Here is a 19,493-nt window from a genome sequence, read left to right as displayed (position 1 = left end):
TGACCCTACTGGTTTATATAAAAGAGAAATTGATTCCATCATTGAACTTGGTTTCACTAATGGATGGATTGATGTACACACCAAGAACTTTTTGATACAGGATTTTCCCAAAATCCCTCTTCTGTATATTCTGCCGAAGATACATAAGTCTCTCAGTCTGCCGCCTGGCAGACCTATAATCTCGGCACGTGGCTCTTTATGTCAAACCCTCTCACAATATTGTGACTATTTTTTGCAGCCCGTGGTACTACAAAACCCCTATCATTTGAAAGATACTACTGATTTTTTGTTGAAATTAAAACAGTTTGGGATACCACCTGTTAACTGTCTTTTGGTTTCCTTGGACGTAACCAGTCTATATACGAATATTACACACAATGCAGGCATTGAGGCAGTGCGCCGTGTATTGATGCTTAATCCCCATTATAAAGGTCCACCTGTTGATTATTTGATTTTGCTTATGGAGATTATTTTGCATAAAAATTATTTTTTGTTTAATAATGCATTTTTTTTACAGCTTCAAGGAACCGCCATGGGTTCAAACATGGCACCGTCTTATGCCAATATTTTTATGTATGATTTTGAGACCACATATATCACATCAGATCCACTTTTCTCCAAATTTATAAGTTGTTATTTTCGGTATATTGATGATTTATTTTTTGTTTGGTCAGGGACAATTGTAGATCTAGAATTGTTTGTGGAGCAATTAAACCATAAGGTTGAGAATATCACTTTCACGTGCAGGAGTAGTGCCGACAGTATTGAGTTCCTGGACGTTTTGGTATCTATTAAAAATAACTCCTTCCATACGGAATTATTCAAAAAACCCACGGACAAAAATACACTACTTTTGGCAGACAGCTTTCATCCACGGCCCTTGAAGAAAGGACTCCCCTACTCACAACTCGTTAGAGTTGTTAGAACAACATCAGATCCTTCTAAGCTCCCTATAGCCCTACACAAAATGGGTGATAACTTCATCCAGCGGGGGTACAGTAAAGATGAAGTCGATGAAGCAATAGATCGATGTTTGCTGCTGAAACAGGATGATCTTCTATCTACACAACGTGTCGATGCTACTTCTGACAGATTGGTTTTTCCTACGACTTACTGCACTTCCTCTGGTTTAATTAGGAAGATCATTACTAAGCATTGGCACATACTACAAGCTGACCCGATCCTTGGACCTAGTTGCACGAATCCACCTCTCTTCAGTTATAAGAGAAGTCGCAACTTAAGAGAACGTATCACATTCTCTGACATTAGTCCAGGTATACACACTAATTTGCATTGGCTTTCACTGCAAAAAGGAGCCTATAAGTGTGCGGGCTGTGCAAATTGCAGATTTCTCTTGTTGGGAAAAACCTTTACACATCCAATTACCAAAAGTAGCTATACTATAAGACATCGACTGACGTGCGATTCTCGCTATGTGGTATACATCATTCTCTGTCCATGTAACAAACTCTACGTGGGTAAAACTATCCGTATGCTAAAGGAACGCATATCCATGCACAGGAGTTCAATCAAGAAGGCCTTTACAGCTTTAGATTCCAGCACACCACCAGTAGCCAGGCATTTTGTTACCAGTGGTCACACTATGGCTGATTTTAGATGTATGCCAATAGATCACATCCCCCCACTACGTAGGGGAGGCGATAGACATCGGTTACTTCTGCAACGTGAATGTGAATGGATCTACAAGTTAAATTCAACTGCGCCCAGTGGTTTGAATGAAGAACTTATTTTGACTCCTTTCATTTGAATTTTCATTGGTACCACTGTTTTACAGTCAACTGACCAAGATAGTATACTTCATGATAAATTGTCTCTATCTGGGATCGCTGTTGACTATGCCACTAATGCAACTTACTACCATTTCTATTTTTGTGTTTTTTATATAATTTGTTTTTTATGATCAATTAGCCTCTATGTCGATATTCTCCTACTAATGCGGCTGTGTATGCCTGTTCAAGATGATATTTATATAGGACCTATTGGCCCATAGAATAATTATCGACATACAGGTTATTTTTCATTATGTCCTATAATATACTTTTTATTATGTGTTATTTTCTTTTTTCATTTGATATTCTTATGCTGTATTTTTTATTTTTATTTTTATGTATAGATTAATGTATGTGACAAGTTGTGTACCTTGAACACATAGGCGGTGACATTGCCAGTGATCTGAGGCCGGTTTTTGTATTGGCGGAAGTTGATTGTCGCGATGACGCGACATCACTTCCGGCACAGCGGTACTTATGCTAGTGCCGTGGAAACGTACCCCGGCACTTGAGTTCCGTTACATGGCGGATGTTGACAAACGCGGTCGCGTGTTGTCACTTCCGGTACAACGGAACTGTTGATAGTGGTCTGGGCAACTTTGTCTTGCTTTTGTAGTTCCACACTGGACTGTTCACATACCCCTGGGAGGTTTTTGAATCACTGGTGATTGGGCAAAACAGGTGTATCTGATTTATGCAAATTGCACAGCTTTATAAGGTTCTCTGTTTGAACACTATGTTGTAGCTGACCCCATGATGAAGGTGTGACAACCGAAACGGGCCGTTGGGATGGCTGTTCTGCTTGAATACTGCTGAAAGCCTCATGATGAGTACTTAAATTTTTTTTCAAAAGGCCTGATAATGCTACTGATTCATTAAATGCTTTTCATATTTTTTCATATGGTGGTGTGCTGGTCTCCTTTTGTCTAAACCCTTTCAGGGTAAGCATTGGGAACTATGGTATCAATAACAATTGACACGGCACCCTTCTAACATCCTTTAAGTGTGTGCGCTTCACCTCTGGACTTTATTTAGTACCATATGTTTTGGTTTTGTGAATTGCACCACAAACATTTATTGTTTAGTTAGAAATTTATTTACTTTTTTATTTTTTTTATTGTTAAATTTTTTTGTTGTTTGCAGTGGTTGATATACCACTTTTGTCCATTGATAAGCAGCTATGGATTCAGATTTTGGCGACCTCACTGGCACCAAGCGTTTTTTAGAAAAATACATATCCAAGATTCTGTTTAAAGATACAGAGCAGCTGGCTTTTGATGCGGATAGCCCCAATGATGTTTATTCTGATCTGCTTAAACTAAATAAGCGTCTCGTGGAATTAGAACTCCACGGTTTGACACTTTCACAATATCACAAAGACAAATTGATTCCACGTGGCTTCCGCATCAAAAACCAGCCTACGATCGGTCGCAATAACAAGGAATTTTGCCGTCAGTGGTGCCTGATCTTAAACCAGTGCAGATTTGATTTGATGATATTAGTTATACAGCAAGTGAATACGGAAATGGAGAGTCTCAAGTTGGACATTAGTGCTTGTGAGGAAAGTGGAACTGATGTTTTAAAAAAAGACAGTAATACTGAGTGGTTCACCAAACTGAATGAAAATATACTAAAGTTCAAAAATGAACTAATAGCCTTTAAAAAAATCAAATATAGAAAAGTCAAGGATGACTACAAAGACTCACGAGTCTATTATTGGCTTTTGAATCAAAGTACCCGAAGGGTTTGGAGAGGTGCACAAACAAATAGATATAGACAGAATCGGACATTTACAGACATAGAGTCACACACATCACAAAGTGACTCAGATCAGTCCTCCTCCTCCAAGAAATCTTTTTTAAGGGAGCAGACACATACACGCAACAAAAATCACACAGAAAGAGACCCTGCAGACGAGGGGGGGTCAAACATAAGAAGGGGCCCAGACAGATTACCAAAAACACTGAAGAAATAGTTGTTTTTAATCTCTCCGATTATATTCTCAGTGAGCCGGAACATGCAGTGTTAACTAAAGGATTAACCTTTGTACAGACCTTTCAACAAACTGACTTCCAATGGGAGACTGAATTATATAGATTTCACAGACAACTCAGACTAAAAGACTTCTTTTCTAGACAAGGCAACACAACCAGTACTGCTAGACATTTACCTTTTTCAGCAAAAAGTACATTTGATCCACCTAGTAATAACTCTGCTATAGAAACCTTCATACGCCTAGTTAAGAGGGACACAATACCTAAGATCAGACACAAGAAAAAACACTTTCAAAATTTAACTTCTAATGAAATTAAAGCAATACAGTCCTTGAAAAATAACCAACAAATTATAATTCGCCCCGCCGATAAAGGCGGTGGTATTGTTGTCCTTAACAGGGATGACTACATCAGGGAGGTGGACAGACAACTGTCCATTCAGAGTTGCTATAAAAAATTATCTTTTGACCCTACTGGTTTATATAAAAGAGAAATTGATTCCATCATTGAACTTGGTTTCACTAATGGATGGATTGATGTACACACCAAGAACTTTTTGATACAGGATTTTCCCAAAATCCCTCTTCTGTATATTCTGCCGAAGATACATAAGTCTCTCAGTCTGCCGCCTGGCAGACCTATAATCTCGGCACGTGGCTCTTTATGTCAAACCCTCTCACAATATTGTGACTATTTTTTGCAGCCCGTGGTACTACAAAACCCCTATCATTTGAAAGATACTACTGATTTTTTGTTGAAATTAAAACAGTTTGGGATACCACCTGTTAACTGTCTTTTGGTTTCCTTGGACGTACCAGTCTATATACGAATATTACACACAATGCAGGCATTGAGGCAGTGCGCCGTGTATTGATGCTTAATCCCCATTATAAAGGTCCACCTGTTGATTATTTGATTTTGCTTATGGAGATTATTTTGCATAAAAATTATTTTTTGTTTAATAATGCATTTTTTTTACAGCTTCAAGGAACCGCCATGGGTTCAAACATGGCACCGTCTTATGCCAATATTTTTATGTATGATTTTGAGACCACATATATCACATCAGATCCACTTTTCTCCAAATTTATAAGTTGTTATTTTCGGTATATTGATGATTTATTTTTTGTTTGGTCAGGGACAATTGTAGATCTAGAATTGTTTGTGGAGCAATTAAACCATAAGGTTGAGAATATCACTTTCACGTGCAGGAGTAGTGCCGACAGTATTGAGTTCCTGGACGTTTTGGTATCTATTAAAAATAACTCCTTCCATACGGAATTGTTCAAAAAACCCACGGACAAAAATACACTACTTTTGGCAGACAGCTTTCATCCACGGCCCTTGAAGAAAGGACTCCCCTACTCACAACTCGTTAGAGTTGTTAGAACAACATCAGATCCTTCTAAGCTCCCTATAGCCCTACACAAAATGGGTGATAACTTCATCCAGCGGGGGTACAGTAAAGATGAAGTCGATGAAGCAATAGATCGATGTTTGCTGCTGAAACAGGATGATCTTCTATCTACACAATGTGTCGATGCTACTTCTGACAGATTGGTTTTTCCTACGACTTACTGCACTTCCTCTGGTTTAATTAGGAAGATCATTACTAAGCATTGGCACATACTACAAGCTGACCCGATCCTTGGACCTAGTTGCACGAATCCACCTCTCTTCAGTTATAAGAGAAGTCGCAACTTAAGAGAACGTATCACATTCTCTGACATTAGTCCAGGTATACACACTAATTTGCATTGGCTTTCACAGCAAAAAGGAGCCTATAAGTGTGCGGGCTGTGCAAATTGCAGATTTCTCTTGTTGGGAAAAACCTTTACACATCCAATTACCAAAAGTAGCTATACTATAAGACATCGACTGACGTGCGATTCTCGCTATGTGGTATACATCATTCTCTGTCCATGTAACAAACTCTACGTGGGTAAAACTATCCGTATGCTAAAGGAACGCATATCCATGCACAGGAGTTCAATCAAGAAGGCCTTTACAGCTTTAGATTCCAGCACACCACCAGTAGCCAGGCATTTTGTTACCAGTGGTCACACTATGGCTGATTTTAGATGTATGCCAATAGATCACATCCCCCCACTACGTAGGGGAGGCGATAGACATCGGTTACTTCTGCAACGTGAATGTGAATGGATCTACAAGTTAAATTCAACTGCGCCCAGTGGTTTGAATGAAGAACTTATTTTGACTCCTTTCATTTGAATTTTCATTGGTACCACTGTTTTACAGTCAACTGACCAAGATAGCATACTTCATGATAAATTGTCTCTATCTGGGATCGCTGTTGACTATGCCACTAATGCAACTTACTACCATTTCTATTTTTGTGTTTTTTATATAATTTGTTTTTTATGATCAATTAGCCTCTATGTCGATATTCTCCTACTAATGCGGCTGTGTATGCCTGTTCAAGATGATATTTATATAGGACCTATTGGCCCGTAGAATAATTATCGACATACAGGTTATTTTTCATTATGTCCTATAATATACTTTTTATTATGTGTTATTTTCTTTTTTCATTTGATATTCTTATGCTGTATTTTTTATTTTTATTTTTATGTATAGATTAATGTATGTGACAAGTTGTGTACCTTGAACACATAGGCGGTGACATTGCCAGTGATCTGAGGCCGGTTTTTGTATTGGCGGAAGTTGATTGTCGCGATAACGCGACATCACTTCCGGCACAGCGGTACTTATGCTAGTGCCGTGGAAACGTACCCCGGCACTTGAGTTCCGTTACATGGCGGATGTTGACAAACGCGGTCGCGTGTTGTCACTTCCGGTACAACGGAACTGTTGATAGTGGTCTGGGCAACTTTGTCTTGCTTTTGTAGTTCCACACTGGACTGTTCACATACCCCTGGGAGGTTTTTGAATCACTGGTGATTGGGCAAAACAGGTGTATCTGATTTATGCAAATTGCACAGCTTTATAAGGTTCTCTGTTTGAACACTATGTTGTAGCTGACCCCATGATGAAGGTGTGACAACCGAAACGGGCCGTTGGGATGGCTGTTCTGCTTGAATACTGCTGAAAGCCTCATGATGAGTACTTAAATTTTTTTTCAAAAGGCCTGATAATGCTACTGATTCATTAAATGCTTTTCATATTTTTTCATATGGTGGTGTGCTGGTCTCCTTTTGTCTAAACCCTTTCAGGGTAAGCATTGGGAACTATGGTATCAATAACAATTGACACGGCACCCTTCTAACATCCTTTAAGTGTGTGCGCTTCACCTCTGGACTTTATTTAGTACCATATGTTTTGGTTTTGTGAATTGCACCACAAACATTTATTGTTTAGTTAGAAATTTATTTACTTTTTTATTTTTTTTATTGTTAAATTTTTTTGTTGTTTGCAGTGGTTGATATACCACTTTTGTCCATTGATAAGCTGCTATGGATTCAGATTTTGGCGACCTCACTGGCACCAAGCGTTTTTTAGAAAAAGACATATCCAAGATTCTGTTTAAAGATACAGAGCAGCTGGCTTTTGATGCGGATAGCCCCAATGATGTTTATTCTGATCTGCTTAAACTAAATAAGCGTCTCGTGGAATTAGAACTCCACGGTTTGACACTTTCACAATATCACAAAGACAAATTGATTCCACGTGGCTTCCGCATCAAAAACCAGCCTACGATCGGTCGCAATAACAAGGAATTTTGCCGTCAGTGGTGCCTGATCTTAAACCAGTGCAGATTTGATTTGATGATATTAGTTATACAGCAAGTGAATACGGAAATGGAGAGTCTCAAGTTGGACATTAGTGCTTGTGAGGAAAGTGGAACTGATGTTTTAAAAAAAGACAGTAATACTGAGTGGTTCACCAAACTGAATGAAAATATACTAAAGTTCAAAAATGAACTAATAGCCTTTAAAAAAATCAAATATAGAAAAGTCAAGGATGACTACAAAGACTCACGAGTCTATTATTGGCTTTTGAATCAAAGTACCCGAAGGGTTTGGAGAGGTGCACAAACAAATAGATATAGACAGAATCGGACATTTACAGACATAGAGTCACACACATCACAAAGTGACTCAGATCAGTCCTCCTCCTCTAAGAAATCTTTTTTAAGGGAGCAGACACTTACACGCAACAAAAATCACACAGAAAGAGACCCTGCAGACGAGGGGGGGTCAAACATAAGAAGGGGCCCAGACAGATTACCAAAAACACTGAAGAAATAGTTGTTTTTAATCTCTCCGATTATATTCTCAGTGAGCCGGAACATGCAGTGTTAACTAAAGGATTAACCTTTGTACAGACCTTTCAACAAACTGACTTCCAATGGGAGACTGAATTATATAGATTTCACAGACAACTCAGACTAAAAGACTTCTTTTCTAGACAAGGCAACACAACCAGTACTGCTAGACATTTACCTTTTTCAGCAAAAAGTACATTTGATCCACCTAGTAATAACTCTGCTATAGAAACCTTCATACGCCTAGTTAAGAGGGACACAATACCTAAGATCAGACACAAGAAAAAACACTTTCAAAATTTAACTTCTAATGAAATTAAAGCAATACAGTCCTTGAAAAATAACCAACAAATTATAATTCGCCCCGCCGATAAAGGCGGTGGTATTGTTGTCCTTAACAGGGATGACTACATCAGGGAGGTGGACAGACAACTGTCCATTCAGAGTTGCTATAAAAAATTATCTTTTGACCCTACTGGTTTATATAAAAGAGAAATTGATTCCATCATTGAACTTGGTTTCACTAATGGATGGATTGATGTACACACCAAGAACTTTTTGATACAGGATTTTCCCAAAATCCCTCTTCTGTATATTCTGCCGAAGATACATAAGTCTCTCAGTCTGCCGCCTGGCAGACCTATAATCTCGGCACGTGGCTCTTTATGTCAAACCCTCTCACAATATTGTGACTATTTTTTGCAGCCCGTGGTACTACAAAACCCCTATCATTTGAAAGATACTACTGATTTTTTGTTGAAATTAAAACAGTTTGGGATACCACCTGTTAACTGTCTTTTGGTTTCCTTGGACGTAACCAGTCTATATACGAATATTACACACAATGCAGGCATTGAGGCAGTGCGCCGTGTATTGATGCTTAATCCCCATTATAAAGGTCCACCTGTTGATTATTTGATTTTGCTTATGGAGATTATTTTGCATAAAAATTATTTTTTGTTTAATAATGCATTTTTTTTACAGCTTCAAGGAACCGCCATGGGTTCAAACATGGCACCGTCTTATGCCAATATTTTTATGTATGATTTTGAGACCACATATATCACATCAGATCCACTTTTCTCCAAATTTATAAGTTGTTATTTTCGGTATATTGATGATTTATTTTTTGTTTGGTCAGGGACAATTGTAGATCTAGAATTGTTTGTGGAGCAATTAAACCATAAGGTTGAGAATATCACTTTCACGTGCAGGAGTAGTGCCGACAGTATTGAGTTCCTGGACGTTTTGGTATCTATTAAAAATAACTCCTTCCATACGGAATTATTCAAAAAACCCACGGACAAAAATACACTACTTTTGGCAGACAGCTTTCATCCACGGCCCTTGAAGAAAGGACTCCCCTACTCACAACTCGTTAGAGTTGTTAGAACAACATCAGATCCTTCTAAGCTCCCTATAGCCCTACACAAAATGGGTGATAACTTCATCCAGCGGGGGTACAGTAAAGATGAAGTCGATGAAGCAATAGATCGATGTTTGCTGCTGAAACAGGATGATCTTCTATCTACACAACGTGTCGATGCTATTTCTGACAGATTGGTTTTTCCTACGACTTACTGCACTTCCTCTGGTTTAATTAGGAAGATCATTACTAAGCATTGGCACATACTACAAGCTGACCCGATCCTTGGACCTAGTTGCACGAATCCACCTCTCTTCAGTTATAAGAGAAGTCGCAACTTAAGAGAACGTATCACATTCTCTGACATTAGTCCAGGTATACACACTAATTTGCATTGGCTTTCACTGCAAAAAGGAGCCTATAAGTGTGCGGGCTGTGCAAATTGCAGATTTCTCTTGTTGGGAAAAACCTTTACACATCCAATTACCAAAAGTAGCTATACTATAAGACATCGACTGACGTGCGATTCTCGCTATGTGGTATACATCATTCTCTGTCCATGTAACAAACTCTACGTGGGTAAAACTATCCGTATGCTAAAGGAACGCATATCCATGCACAGGAGTTCAATCAAGAAGGCCTTTACAGCTTTAGATTCCAGCACACCACCAGTAGCCAGGCATTTTGTTACCAGTGGTCACACTATGGCTGATTTTAGATGTATGCCAATAGATCACATCCCCCCACTACGTAGGGGAGGCGATAGACATCGGTTACTTCTGCAACGTGAATGTGAATGGATCTACAAGTTAAATTCAACTGCGCCCAGTGGTTTGAATGAAGAACTTATTTTGACTCCTTTCATTTGAATTTTCATTGGTACCACTGTTTTACAGTCAACTGACCAAGATAGTATACTTCATGATAAATTGTCTCTATCTGGGATCGCTGTTGACTATGCCACTAATGCAACTTACTACCATTTCTATTTTTGTGTTTTTTATATAATTTGTTTTTTATGATCAATTAGCCTCTATGTCGATATTCTCCTACTAATGCGGCTGTGTATGCCTGTTCAAGATGATATTTATATAGGACCTATTGGCCCGTAGAATAATTATCGACATACAGGTTATTTTTCATTATGTCCTATAATATACTTTTTATTATGTGTTATTTTCTTTTTTCATTTGATATTCTTATGCTGTATTTTTTATTTTTATTTTTATGTATAGATTAATGTATGTGACAAGTTGTGTACCTTGAACACATAGGCGGTGACATTGCCAGTGATCTGAGGCCGGTTTTTGTATTGGCGGAAGTTGATTGTCGCGATGACGCGACATCACTTCCGGCACAGCGGTACTTATGCTAGTGCCGTGGAAACGTACCCCGGCACTTGAGTTCCGTTACATGGCGGATGTTGACAAACGCGGTCGCGTGTTGTCACTTCCGGTACAACGGAACTGTTGATAGTGGTCTGGGCAACTTTGTCTTGCTTTTGTAGTTCCACACTGGACTGTTCACATACCCCTGGGAGGTTTTTGAATCACTGGTGATTGGGCAAAACAGGTGTATCTGATTTATGCAAATTGCACAGCTTTATAAGGTTCTCTGTTTGAACACTATGTTGTAGCTGACCCCATGATGAAGGTGTGACAACCGAAACGGGCCGTTGGGATGGCTGTTCTGCTTGAATACTGCTGAAAGCCTCATGATGAGTACTTAAATTTTTTTTCAAAAGGCCTGATAATGCTACTGATTCATTAAATGCTTTTCATATTTTTTCATATGGTGGTGTGCTGGTCTCCTTTTGTCTAAACCCTTTCAGGGTAAGCATTGGGAACTATGGTATATATATATATATATATATATATATATATATACACACACACACACACACACACACACTGCCCCAGGCTGCTGACACTGTTTTAATAGTATATATACTAGACTAGTACAGTGTACTGTCTGTACTAGTTTAGTATATAAATATATGTATATATACTATAAAACAGTGTCAGCGGCCTGGGGCAGTGTGTGTGTGTGTGTATATCAGTGGTGCAAGTGGGCGGGTACGGGTGGGTACGGCGTACCCGTAAGAATTTAGCCGTGGGTACGCCGTACCCACACCGACGGGCCGCCGCTCCTCGCACCGCCGCTGATGTGAGGGAAGGAGAGCGCAGCCTGTGCCTCTCCTTCCCCTCAGTCTCCGGCGGGTGTCATAGTTTAATTCAGCGCCGATCCGTGAGCCAATCAGAGCTCGCGGTGCGAGCTCTGATTGGCTCACGGATCGCGCTGAATTAAACTGTGAGACACCCGCCGGAGACTGAGGGGAAGGAGAGGCACAGGCTGCGCTCTCCTTCCCTCACACAGGACGGCAGCGGCCAGCGGCAGCGGTGAGCAGGGAAGGGGGGGCATGTTATACCTGGCACTGGGGGTTATCTGGCACTGGGGGGGCATTTCTATCTGGCACTTTGGGGATATCTGGCACTGGGGGGGCATTTCTATCTGGCACTGGGGGATATCTGGCACTGGGGGGCATATATACCTGGCACTGGGGGATATCTGGCACAGGGGGGCATATATACCTGGCACTGGGGGATATCTGGCACAGGGGGGCATGTATACCTGGCACTGGGGGATATCTGGCACAGGGGGGCATGTATAGTATACCTGGCACTGGGGGATATCTGGCACTGGGGGGGCATGTATACCTGGCACTGGGGGATATCTGGCACTGGGGGCATATCTGGCACTGTAGGGGCATTTCTGTATCTGGCACGGGGGGCAATGTATATCTGACACAGTGGGAGCATTTGTGTATCTGGCACTGTGGGGCAATGTGTATCTGGCACTGTGGGGCAATGTATATCTGGCACTGTGGGGCAACGTGTATCTGACACTGCGAGGCAATGTATATCTGGCACTCTGGGGGCATTTCTGTATCTGGCACTGTGGGGCAATGTGTATCTGGCACTGTTAGTCAATGTGTATCTGGCACTGTGGGGCAATGTATATCTGGCACTGTGGGGCAACGTGTATCTGGCACTATTGGGGTCATACGTGTATCTGCCCCTCCCCCATATGTGTATCACGCCCCCATTTTCATTGGCCACGCCCCATGTGGCATTTGGCCACACCCATTTTTTGCGCGCGCACTTCCGGCGCGTGCACACAGTACCCGTAAGACATTTTTTCTACTTGCACCACTGGAGCACACACTACATACAGCACAGTATAGGGAGGGAGCACACACTACATACAGAACAGTACAGGGAGGGGAGCACACACTACATACAGCACAGTACAGGGAGGGAGCACACACTACATACAGCACAGTACAGGGAGGGAGCACACACTACATACAGCACAGTACAGGGAGGGAGCACACACTACATACAGCACAGTATAGGGAGGGAGCACACACTACATACAGCACAGTACAGGGAGGGGGAGCACACACTACATACAGCACAGCACAGGGAGGGAGCACACACAAGTAGTGAATCACAGATACAGGGGACCAGCGCAGCAGAATCTGTCCCAGTGGCCAATCCGCCCCTGATTACATACATAGCCACCATATTACATACATAGCCACCACATTATTACATGAATAGCACCACATTATACAAATAGCACTGCATTACACATATAGCACCCCATTACACGTATAGTATCGCATTACATGTATAGCACTACACGTATAGCACTGCATTACACAAATAGCACCACATAACACGAATAGCAGAACATTACAGGTAAAGCACCGCACTACACGTATAGCACCGCATTATACAACTAGCACCATATTACATACATAGCCACCGCATTACATACGTAGCCACCACATTACATACGAAGACACCGCATAAATAGGCCCATCATCATGGACAGACTTTGGGCAGCTCTAGGGCTGAAGGACGTTGCATTAGAGATTGTCCCAGGGCTGGCTGTTAGTGCTGCCTGGTCAGCTGGCATCCTGAGAACAAGGTACATCCTGCTCCTGTCCAGTCCCCAAACCATACACTGTGACCGGGGCACCCTAACCCTTACACTAACATGATAACGCAAATAATGTAATTAAAAATAACCTCTCTGCCGGGTCCCCTTCAGTTCTCAGTCGCTGCTTTGGCCAGTTCAGTGAGAGTGCGGTAGCTGGGGTGGTGGCGGGTGTAGTGAACCCAGCTCCGACCATCGCTTTGCTGCTGCTCCTGGGCCGGGCTCATTGAAGAGACTTTTGGGCAGGGCCAGGGAGAGGATGCTGCTGGGCTTGTTATCTTTCCCAAGGTCCCACACTGGTAGAACAGCATCACCACTTTTCACAGCTAGCAGCACCTGGAAGTGCCCGCTAGCCTAACTGCCGGATTGCATTCCAATGAACCACAAGTACTGGAAGCAGTGTGAGCCAGCCCAGTCTGAGTGTGAATTGGCCTGGCTGAGTGGGATATGGGACCAGCCCATCGAAAATCTGTCATGGTGTCCTGGTGGGCCAATCGCCCCTGGTAGCTGCACTCCCTGCACCTATGGTAGCTACACCCTGTATATAACACATGTAACTGTGAAAGGGAAGGTGGCCCCTCTCAGCATTGGGCCCCATAGCAGCTGCACTCCTTACACCTATGGTAGCTACACCGTTGTATATAACACGTGTAACTGTGACAGGGAAGGTGGCCCCTCTCAGCACTGGGCCCCATAGCAGCTGCACTCCTCGCACCTATGGTAGGTACACCCTTGTATATAACACATGTAACTGTGACAGGGAAGGTGGTCTCTCTCAGCTCTGGGTCCCATAGCATCTGCACTCCCTGCACCTATGGTAGCTACACCCTTGTATATAAACATGTAACTGTGACAGGGAAGGTGGCCCCTCTCAGCTGTGGGTCCCAAAGCAGCTGCACCTATGGTAGCTACACCCTGCATATAATAGAGATGAGCGCCTGAAATTTTTCGGGTTTTGTGTTTTGGTTTTGGGTTCGGTTCCGCGGCCGTGTTTTGGGTTCGAACGCGTTTTGGCAAAACCTCACCGAATTATTTTTGTCGGATTCGGGTGTGTTTTGGATTCGGGTGTTTTTTTCCAAAAACACTAAAAAACAGCTTAAATCATAGAATTTGGGGGTCATTTTGATCCCAAAGTATTATTAACCTCAAAAACCATAATTTACACTCATTTTCAGTCTATTCTGAATACCTCACACCTCACAATATTATTTTTAGTCCTAAAATTTGCACCGAGGTCGCTGTGTGAGTAAGATAAGCGACCCTAGTGGCCGACACAAACACCGGGCCCATCTAGGAGTGGCACTGCAGTGTCACGCAGGATGGCCCTTCCAAAAAACCCTCCCCAAACAGCACATGACGCAAAGAAAAAAAGAGGCGCAATGAGGTAGCTGACTGTGTGAGTAAGATTAGCGACCCTAGTGGCCGACACAAACACTGGGCCCATCTAGGAGTGGCACTGCAGTATGTATGTATAAAGAAAGAAAAAAAAACCACGGTTAGGTGGTATATACAATTATGGACGGGCTGCCGAGTGCCGACACAGAGGTAGCCACAGCCGTGAACTACCGCACTGTACTGTGTCTGCTGCTAATATATAGACTGGTTGATAAAGAGATAGTATACTCGTAACTAGTATGTATGTATAAAGAAAGAAAAAAAAACCACGGTTAGGTCACTGGTATATACAATTATGGACGGGCTGCCGAGTGCCGACACAGAGGTAGCCACAGCCGTGAACTACCGCACTGTACACTGGTTGATAAAGAGATAGTAGTATACTCGTAACAACTAGTATGACGACGGTATAAAGAATGAAAAAAAAACCACGGTTAGGTGGTATATAATACAATTATGGTTGGACGGACTGCCTGCCGAGTGCCGACACAGAGGTAGCCACAGCCGTGAACTACCGCACTGTACACTGGTTGATAAAGAGATAGTAGTATACTCGTAACAACTAGTATGACGACGGTATAAAGAATGAAAAAAAAACCACGGTTAGGTGGTATATAATACAATTATGGTTGGACGGACTGCCTGCCGAGTGCCGACACAGAGGTAGCCACAGCCGTGAACTACCGCACTGTACACTGGTTGATAAAGAGATAGTAGTATACTCGTAACAACTAGTATGACGACGGTATAAAGAACGAAAAAAAAACCACGGTTAGGTGGTATATATTATAATACAATTATGGATGGACGGACTGCCTGCCGAGTTCCGACACAGAGGTAGCCACAGCCGTGAACTACCGCACTGTACACTGGTTGATAAAGAGATAGTAGTATACTCGTAACAACTAGTATGACGACGGTATAAAGAACGAAAAAAAAACCACGGTTAGGTGGTATATATTATAATACAATTATGGATGGACGGACTGCCTGCCGAGTTCCGACACAGAGGTAGCCACAGCCGTGAACTACCGCACTGTACACTGGTTGATAAAGAGATAGTAGTATACTCGTAACAACTAGTATGACTGACTATGACGGTATAAAGAATGAAAAAAAAACCACGGTTAGGTGGTATATATTATAATAATACAATTATGGATGGACGGACTGCCTGCCGAGTTCCGACACAGAGGTAGCCACAGCCGTGAACTACCGCACTGTACACTGGTTGATAAAGAGATAGTAGTATACTCGTAACAACTAGTATGACTGACTATGACGGTATAAAGAATGAAAAAAAAACCACGGTTAGGTGGTATATATTATAATACAATTATGGATGGACGGACTGCCTGCCGACTGCCGACACAGAGGTAGCCACAGCCGTGAACTACCGCACTGTACACTGGTTGATAAAGAGATAGTAGTATACTCGTAACAACTAGTATGACACTATGACGGTATAAAGAATGAAAAAAAAACCACGGTTAGGTGGTATATATTATAATACAATTATGGATGGACGGACTGCCTGCCGACTGCCGACACAGAGGTAGCCACAGCCGTGAACTACCGCACTGTACACTGGTTGATAAAGAGATAGTAGTATACTCGTAACAACTAGTATGACTGACTATGACGGTATAAAGAATGAAAAAAAAACCACGGTTAGGTGGTATATATTATAATAATACAATTATGGATGGACGGACTGCCTGCCGAGTTCCGACACAGAGGTAGCCACAGCCGTGAACTACCGCACTGTACACTGGTTGATAAAGAGATAGTAGTATACTCGTAACAACTAGTATGACTATGACGACGGTATAAAGAAAGAAAAAAAAATACCACGGTTAGGTGGTATATAATTATACAATTATGGATGGACGGACTGCCTGCCGAGTGCCGACTGCCGACACAGAGGTAGCCACAGCCGTGAACTACCGCACTGTACTGTGTCTGCTGCTAATATAGACTGGTTGATAAAGAGATAGTATACAACAATATACTACTATACTGGTGGTCAGGCACTGGTCACCACTAGTCACACTGGCAGTGGCACTCCTGCAGCAAAAGTGTGCACTGTTTAATTTTAAATCAATATAATATTATGTACTCCTGGCTCCTGCTATAACAACCTGCAGTGCTCCCCAGTCTCCCCCACAATTATTATAAGCTTTTATACATTGATGTGCAGCACACTGGGCTGAGCTGAGTGCACACAGACTGAGTCACACTGTGTGACTGCTGTGTATCGTTTTTTTCAGGCAGAGAACGGATATAGCAGAGAACGGATATATTAAATAAAAGTTAACTTAACAACAACTGCACTGGTCACTGTGGTAAACTCTGTCTGCACAATCTCTCTCTCTCTCTCTCTCTTCTAATCTATTCTAATGGAGAGGACGCCAGCCACGTCCTCTCCCTATCAATTTCAATGCACGTGTGAAAATGGCGGCGACGCGCGGCTCCTTATATAGAATCCGAGTCTCGCGAGAATCCGACAGCGTCATGATGACGTTCGGGCGCGCTCGGGTTAACCGAGCAAGGCGGGAAGATCCGAGTCGCTCGGACCCGTGAAAAAAAAAGTGAAGTTCGTGCGGGTTCGGATTCAAAGAAACCGAACCCGCTCATCTCTAGCATATAAGACATGTAATTGTGACAGGGAAGGTTGCCCCTCTCAGCTCTGCATAGCAGCAGCACTCCCTGCACTTATCGTAGCTACGTCCTTGTATATAACACATGTAACTGTGACAGGGAAAGTGGCCCCTCTCAGCACTGGGCCCCATAGCAGCTGCACTCTTTGCACCTATGGTAGCTACACCCTTGTATATAACACGTGTAACTGTGACAGGGAAGGTGGCCCCTCTCAGCACTGGGCCCCATAGCAGCTGCACTCCCTGCACCTATTATAGCTACACCCTGTATATAACACATGTAACTGTGACAGGGAAGGTGGCTTCTCCCTGCTCTGGGTCCCATAGCATCTGCACTCCCTGCACCTATGGTAGCTACACCCTGTATATAACACATGTAACTGTGAAAGGGAAGGTGGCCCCTCTCAGCATTGGGCCCCATAGCAGCTGCACTCCTTACACCTATGGTAGCTACACCCTTGTATATAACACGTGTAACTGTGACAGGGAAGGTGGCCCCTCTCAGCACTGGGCCCCATAGCAGCTGCACTCCTCGCACCTATGGTAGCTACACCCTTGTATATAACACAGGTAACTGTGACAGGGAAGGTGACCTCTCTCAGCACTGGGCCCTTAGCAGCTGCACTCCTTGCACCTATGGTAGGTACACCCTTGTATATAACACATGTAACTGTGACAGGGAAGGTGACCTCTCTCAGCTCTGGGTCCCATAGCAGCTGCACTCCCTGCACCTATGGTAGCTACACCCTTGTATATAACACATGTAACTGTGACAGGGAAGGTGACCTCTCTCAGCTCTGGGTCCCATAGCATCTGCACTCCCTGCATCTATGGTAGCTACACCCTTGTATATAACACATGTAACTGTGACAGGGAAGGTGACCTCTCTCAGCTCTGGGTCCCATAGCAGCTGCCCTCCTCGAACCTATGGTAGCTACACACTTGTATATAACACATGTAACTGTGACAGGGAAGGTGGCCTCTCTCAGCTCTGGGTCCCATAGCATCTGCACTCCCTGCACCTATGGTAGCTACACCCTTGTATATAACACATGTAACTGTGACAGGGAATGTGGCCCCTCTCAGCTGTGGGCCCCATAGCAGCTGCACTCCCTGCACCTATGGTAGCTACGCCCTTGGCGAGCCCACATGGTCTCTTTTGCACTCGTACCCCCACCGGCAATCTGGCGGCCAGGATCCCGGCATCAGGATGCTGACCGCTGGGATCCCAACCGCCGGTTACACTATCCCAACGCATGATAGAGCATATGGTACTTTCCTATTCTCCCGCAATGTCTTGGATACTCCAGGATAGCAGGCACCAAGGTGTAGGCATATCTTCAGTTCCACACGCTGATGCCCACTTCCCATGTGAAGTGACCAGTCCAGGCGAGCTGATGACGCTATTCCTGCTGAATCCCATCATCATGGCCCCTTCCCCCGCTTTACAATGATATAATCGTGGCTTTATATACAGTACTGTGCCGTGATGAGGCGATTCTGCTGTCATGCCCCTGCACTGCCCACATGGTTGCGCCATACCCCTCCCAACTGGCAGCCAAGAACTTGGTAAGTGTGTGATATCTGGGCCCTGTAGCTCACCAGCAAAAAAGTATCTATTTTTTAACCATTTCATCACCCCCACATCCATTGCATACAATGGGGTCTATGTACTAAGCCTTGGAGAGAGATAAAGTGGATGGAGATAAAGTACCAGCCAATCAGCTCCTGTCATTTTTCAAACCCTGCCTATAATATGACAGTTAGCAGCTGATTGGCTGGTACTTATCTCCGTCCACTTTATCTCTCTCCAAGGCTTAGTAAATTGACTCCAGTATTTGTAATGAGCCTCAGTGCTTTAGCCTACCAAACACCCACCACCAATTTTGCAACTAAACACTGTAAAGCATGAGAGGACATGGGCTGTTATCCGATGTCTCCACTGTACAGCTGGCCACACGCAGGCCCATCCCGCCTCTGGAGCTGTGGCCTAGGATTATTCATCAATTTGATCTCACACTTGGATGGCCAAATCTG

The sequence above is a fragment of the Pseudophryne corroboree genome, chromosome 6 (assembly GCF_028390025.1).
Source record: "Pseudophryne corroboree isolate aPseCor3 chromosome 6, aPseCor3.hap2, whole genome shotgun sequence".
Taxonomy (NCBI): Eukaryota; Metazoa; Chordata; class Amphibia; order Anura; family Myobatrachidae; genus Pseudophryne; species Pseudophryne corroboree.
This window is presented reverse-complemented; position numbering follows the sequence as displayed.